This window comes from Penaeus japonicus, unplaced genomic scaffold, assembly GCF_977035675.1.
Source record: "Penaeus japonicus unplaced genomic scaffold, GWHDUDI00000001_assembly GWHDUDI00000026, whole genome shotgun sequence".
Lineage (NCBI taxonomy): Eukaryota > Metazoa > Arthropoda > Malacostraca > Decapoda > Penaeidae > Penaeus > Penaeus japonicus.
In genome coordinates this window covers 205,060-212,273 of record NW_028234428.1, presented here as the reverse complement: position 1 = coordinate 212,273, position 7,214 = coordinate 205,060, and the positions used below count along the sequence as shown (strand labels likewise).

Below are 7,214 nucleotides of genomic sequence, written 5' to 3'. Positions count from 1 at the left end.
CATAATCATTAAAACTAGTACTAATACCAGTACTGCTAATATTAATAGTTGTAATAATAATAAAAATAATGATGTTGATTATGATATTACTAAATACGTGTTGCATACTTGTTTCTTTCATTTTTACATGTTATTTACTACTGATTATTGACATAATGTTAAGCTGGTTTGGTTAACAATAGATAATGTGCGTAAGCATAGCCTCACCTATAAGATTTTAAATGTATTGATAGTTTATAAATAATTAAATTGGAATTTGTCCATTACCCCTTACTACAATAATTAGAAATCTCTGTAATCATGTATATAAATATATATAAATATTTTTTTTATGATGAGCATAGGCACACATATTAAAGAAAACTGAAAATGTACAAATGTGGTGATCTAATAAATTCAACATTTCAGGTGAGCGGGATGAACCCAATGTCATCAGTGCATGGAGATCAAAGGCCAACAAGGTAATGTTTAAATAAATGGTACAGTAAGAGACACTGTGGATATAGCAAGAGATGATGGGAAAGGAATGCTTTCTTATATGTTATTTCTTATTTTAGTTTTGTAATTTATTTAATGGAAATAGAAATATTGAAAGTACCCTTATAGACAATGGCTTCAGTTATTAAGGGATTTAAAGGCCTCTTCTGTTATAAGTATTACTTGTGTCTTATGTTATAAAAACAAAAACAAAACAAAAACATCTATATATTTATGTATATTTATGCACACATATATACATGTATACATATATGCAGATGTAAATGAATACTTATATATATTTATATATATAAGTATATATCTGTCTATCTATCTATCTATCTATGCATCTATCTATCTATCTATCTATCTATCTATCTATATAGAAGAAGATATTGACATGTATATATCATGCATGATAAGCATAGCCTCACCTCTAAGATTTTAAATGTATCGATAGTCTATAATTTATTAGATTGGAATTTGGTTTTTATTAATGTGCAAGTCCACACTGAAAATGTACAACAAAGTGTAGTGAAATAGTAAATTCAATGTTTCAGGTGAGCGGAATGAACCCAATGTCATCACTGCATGGAGAGCAAGAGCCAACAAGGTAATGTTTAAATAAATGTTACAGTAAGAGACACTGTGGATATAGCAAGAGATGAAGGAAAAGGAATGTTTTTTTTATGTGTTATTTCTTATTTTAGTTTTGTAATTTATTAAATGGAAATATAGATATTGAATGTACCTTTATAGACAGTGGATTCAGTTATTATTAAGGGATTTAAAGGCCTCTTTTGTTTTAAGTACTACTTGTATATCATGTTATGAAATTTTTTTTTTAAAGGGATTTAAAGGCCTCTTTTGTTTTAAGTACTACTTGTATATCATGTTATGAAAAAAAAAAGAAGTCTCAAAGCCAGTTTGGATTAATTCATATCTATATAACTATCTATTTAAACCATTTTTATGTCTATTGGTTTCTTGCATCCTGTGTGCTTAATATACAATGCTAAACTATTGTTTGTTTAATCAGTAAATATAATATTTTGCTGTTTTCTTAGAACTGTAAACTTGACAAACAAACATTTCCATTACACGCTGTTTTATACTCTATTATGAAGGGATGCATGACAACTTTGTCAACCTTTATAAAACTTCTAATGCTTTGTGATGCATTTTATTTTCTGTGCACTTTGAATTTGATTGTTGTTTTATAGTGCATTCTAAACTCTTTGGATCTTATTAACTAGCTCCTTGACATTTGTTAATGTTATTTGTTTATAAAAATAAAGAGATATGCCAAAAAATTGTTTTAATATCATTTAACTATTCTGGTTATCCTATATTTTACTCATAAACCATGTTTTAAGCACAAAGAATGAAACGATGGAAAAAGGATAATATCTGTTGTAAAAGAGTAATACAGATTACAATATTCCTAAATACAAAATTCATAATATAATTGAAAATCTTGGGGATATATAAATGAAAAGAGAGAGAAAGAGAGGGGGAAAAAAAAAGAAGAAAAAAGATCTGAATCAATAAAACCAAGGATATAATTGATTGCACAAGATTATTGCAAAATACAGTGTTCCTAGCCAGTGTGCATAAAGGGTTTAAAAGTTTTACAGATATGTTGACAGATAATGAAAATGGGCCTGCATGAAACAAGAGCACAAGTGCCAACATTGCTTTAACTTACAATGATTATTACAGAATACATTGATTTAAAGAGATTATCACAGAATACAATGTTCAAAATGGATTGAACTCTTGAGGATATATATGTTAAATGTATTTTAGTTTTACTATCTATATATCTATCTATCTGTATCTATGTCTACACACACACCTATGGAGAAAAAGAGAAGAAGAGCTGCAAAAAGATGAGAATTGTGTGTGTGTGTGTGTGTGTGTGTGTGTGAGTTTATGTCTATTTATCTATGAACCATGGATGACATAACCAGTGAGAATCATCAGAGGATAATGTAAAAACTTAATTCTTCCATGAAATACAATTATTACTGTACAATAATGTTTAGTGTAAATATCTACAAGAAATGATTATTATAATGATAATAATGAAAATAATGATGATGATGATGATGATGTATTGTAACTATGCTTTCAATGACTTATCAGCTTTCATGTTGTGTCATCTTTTTGTATGTCTATGATGTTTAGAAAAACAACAAAAACAAAACAAACACACACACACAATTAAATAAATAAAATATAACATATAATGCAAGAACACAAGGTTTCTAGGGTATGCTTCCAACAATTTGTCAGTTTTCATGTTTCTCTTTCTCTTGTATGTATATCATGTGGAAAAAAAAAAAAATAAAAAAAAAAAAAATAAAAAATAAATAACATAACACAACAGCAATATCAGTTTTGCAGAGTATGCTTTCATAAAGATGTCCTTTTTCATATGATTTAGCATTTTTTTTTCTTGATAAAATGTGAAAAATATTCAGTTGATGTAAGTGCACATTTGCTTTCTTTCATAGACAAAGTCTGGCTATTTCATCTATCAAGTTAATTTGGTAGCATGTTCTTTAACGTGGATGATTTAGTGAAAGATATGCGAGTCTTTATAATAGCTGAAAATTTTCATCTGCATTTACAAAATATCATAATAACATGCCAAGTCTAGAAAAGATAGTCGTTAAAGAACTGGTATGTGTCTAAGCATTGAAACAGCCAGCCAGCCATCTCTAAGGTGTGTGTGTGATGTGTTCCATCAAAACTAGTCATGCTAACTAGAGCAGTTGGGTAGTTTGTTGGATTTAGCTCCTTTTGTGAAGTGAATAAGGACTATATTGTGGAGAAGGTCCATTTTTACTTGTCCGAGAGTTGAGCGGAGGCAATTTGGTAGTTTGTTGGATTTAGCTGGTTAGTGAATAAGGTCTAGATTTGTTTGAGATATAGGGGAGAAGGTCGATTTCTGTTTGTCCGACGGCTGGTCGGGGCGCGCGTAGGCCTCACCGAGGCAAGAGCAAAGTCAAGTTGAATGTTGCTTGTGTATGAAATATGAAATGAGAAATGGAATGGATTGTATTGTACTGTATTGTTTGTTGATGAGTGAGATTGTTTTTTTGTGTTTTTTGCTTGTTTTTTTTTTTGACTCAGTTTTTGTTGTTTAGTTTAGTTGATGTTTGGTATGTTTTTTTTGTTTGACGTTTGAGTTTGCGTTTTTGCTCTTTTTCTACGTGTTTTTCACTGGACTCTGTTTCTTTTTTCCTTCTTGTTGTCTTTTTGTGTGGTTGGACTGTTTGTTTCAGTGTTGAATTTGAGTTTTATAGTTTTTGTGTGTTCCTTTGTGTGGTGATTTTGTTTGTGAGAGAGAGGAATTCGAGTGTTTTCATGAGAGAGTGAGTGAGTGGGTTGGTACTGATAACTAGCTAACTACTGATCGCTTCCTTCCCTCCACACTGCACTGTAAAAACAGATGTTTGTAACCCGATCCCTCCCCCTCCTTATCTGGCTGGCTGTGGTCCTTCTTCCTCCCTCCCTCTCTCTCTCTCTCTCTCTTTCTTGCACGTACATTTTGATCTTCCTCTACCAAATCAAATTCAATGATTATTACTACTTCGTGCTCATACTTAGTGGCTATTTTACTCATCAATCACTTTTGTGTGTCACCAGGTATCGTAATATTATTGATAGATATCCCTTGTAGCAAACTGTGCCTGTCTGATTCAACATACATACATAGATTGTTTCTATCTCTTTCTCTGTTTCACTTGCCCCCCCTTTTTTCCACTCCGTACCACCCACCCCCCCTCTCTCTCTCTTTCTCTCTCCCATCATAGACAGCGAACCAACCATTCATTTCTAGTCATTCATTCATTCATTTGTTTTAGTTTTTGTAATAAATCGACTTTACACTTGTAAATGCATACATGCATGTATCATTTCTCACTTTCTCCCCCCTTGACTCTTGACATGAAATGGGCCTACACTCTTATTCATTATCATTGCTACTGCTTGTTACATGCTTAATTAACACCATCGACACTGCTACTACTACTAATACTACTATTGCCTACATTTGTTTTTGCCCCTAACATATACTGAGATCAAATAAACGTTGGCTTGTTTCTTGATTTACTATCCTCTGGAACTCCTTGTAACAAGCAAACTGTCTTTTGAATTGCTTGTTCTTCTCACATGTCCCAACATACATACATACACATACATACAACCACATACGCAGACAGACAGACAACAATTAGTAGCTGCGAGTTAACATTGATGAGAGCTCGCGCAAAGGAAACGAAACGAAACAGAGCAAACAAAGCAAGGCAAAGCAAAGCTAGGAAAAATGGCTATTCCACTTGCGTTTTCTTGGACCCTACTCGAACGAACAGACAAACAAACGAACTAGCAACCAACCAATCTAGCAAGCACGCATCTTCTCTCCGGATCACCACACATACACTTACGAATCAAATCAAACAATTCAAAGTATTATCCATCACACTTGCACTCTGACTGACTGACTGACTGACTGACTGACTGATTGATTGAGTTTTACCTTATCTGCATGCATACATGAAATAAAGAGAGACAGGCATGCATGCACATGCATATACGCAGACACACACACAAGTATCAAGACAACTAAATCACCAACCAAGGGCAATCCCTTCAAGCTTGATAGAAACAACGGCGACATAATAATATTAATGATAATAATAGTAATAATGGACCTCACTCTAGTAAGGAAAGAGGTCACTCATTCACTCACTCCCTCCCAATTGCCATTATACCATCGTAACTACACCAGTGGTTTGTTGTTGCCTATATACTAAAAACCAAACAAACAAACACATAGTCAATTGATAATATGATAGAGGTGGCCTGTTCCCCCCTCTCCCCACACTTTGAGAGGGGTTGGCCACCTCTATGCAAGTGTGGGGAGAGGGAGGGAGGGGGGAGGGAAAAGGGAGAAGGGGAGGGAGGGGGGAGGGAAAAGGGAAGGGAGGGAGGAAGGCATGGAGGTGGCCAACCCCTCTCCCTCCCTCCCTGTTCCCCCCTCCCCCCACTCCCCACACATGCAAATTGGTTTGCGACGACCGACCGACCGATGAATGAATAAATGAATACACGACACGAGTCAGTCATTACACAGATAGATGGATGGATAGATAGATACATAGATACGACCACAATGTTTAGAATGCATTCCTTATCCGCCTGGCCCTTAGGTCGATAACCGACAAAACAACCAGCAAGGAAAATCATGGAATCGCCGACGCCGTCGACGATATTCATTCGCTTACAAAAATGAAACAAACAAAAAAAGACATCGATAGACGTACATGTTTACATTCTTAGCCATACTTGAGTCTTCACACTTATTTATTCCACTTGTCAGAGGAATAATGCTGTACATATTACTATTATCAAATATGGGGATGCTCACTCACTCACTCACTCACTCACTCTCAAATGAACCAAAGTAAGGAAAGCAATTTTGCACACCTCCCTCCCTACCAAACTCTTATATAATGATTGGATGAACAAACAGTGAATAAACAACTAAGCCGCACATGATATCTGTAGCCACTACTAGTGACATGCACACGCACACGTACACGCCATGCAAAACGTACACATTCATCTAGTAAAATGCATGCAATGAATAAATGCACACACAACGCGCACGTCCACGTGTGTGCATGCATGCATAGATAGGCACCTGGACGGACGTAGGCACCTGCATGCATAGGTATCTGCACACATACACACCTGCACACACACACACATAGACAGACGTAGGCACCTGCATGCATAGGTATCTGCACACATACACACCTGCACACACACACACATAGACAGACGTAGGCACCTGCATGCATAGGTATCTGCACACATACACACCTGCACACACACACACATAGACAGACGTAGGCACCTGCATGCACAGATATCTGCACACATACACACCTGCACACACAGACGGACGTAGGCACCTGCATGCACAGATATCTGCTCACATAGACACCTGCACGCACGCACGCACGCACGCACGCACGCACGCACACGCACTCAAAAAGAAAAGTCAAATCGAATCAAATAAAAGCCTAACTTGTCGCATTCACACGCACCCACACATGCAAATTGCTTAGTTCTCACCTATAGCCGCTAATTACAAGCACAACGCACACGTGCACACGGCACGGGATAAGAGTAACACTAACCATATGGAATAATTCAAAGGCCATGCTCGAAAAAGTAGAAAATATCAGAAAATGCTCTTATAAGCAACAGCCACACACACACACGCACAAGCACACACGCGTACACGGCACATACACACGAAAAAAGGAAAAGGAGGAGGAGAAGAAGAAAGAAAAAATGATGATAATATTATAAACAATGAGAACTCAACGGCAGAATAAATAAATTATTAAATAAAAAATAGAAATAAATAAAATAAAGCAACGGCCATACTACGCACGCACGCACGCACGCACGCGAACACGGCACATACACACGAAAAAAGGAAAAGAAGAAGGAGAAGAAGAAGAAAGAAAGAAAAAATGATGATAATATTATAAACAATGAGAACTCAACGGCAGAATAAATATATTAATAAATAAAAAATAGAATAAAATAAAATGAAATAAAGCAACGGCCATACTATGCACGCACGCACGCACGCACGCACCCACCCACCCACGCATTGGTTGGGAAATTGAACATGGAATAAAATATAA

At 35.7% G+C, this 7,214-nt stretch overlaps 1 long non-coding RNA gene across 1 annotated transcript in view; it reads left to right on the top strand.

Annotated features, from left to right (window-relative positions):
* LOC147468742 (uncharacterized) overlaps positions 1 to 2,015 on the top strand; it is a 7,254-nt gene extending 5,239 nt beyond the window's left edge. Inside the window, exons 4-5 of the long non-coding RNA XR_015192269.1 lie at positions 409 to 461; positions 1,038 to 2,015. This is a non-coding gene — a long non-coding RNA (uncharacterized LOC147468742). The remainder of the gene's footprint in view (positions 1 to 408; positions 462 to 1,037) is intronic.
* Positions 2,016 to 7,214: the final 5,199 nt, after the last annotated feature.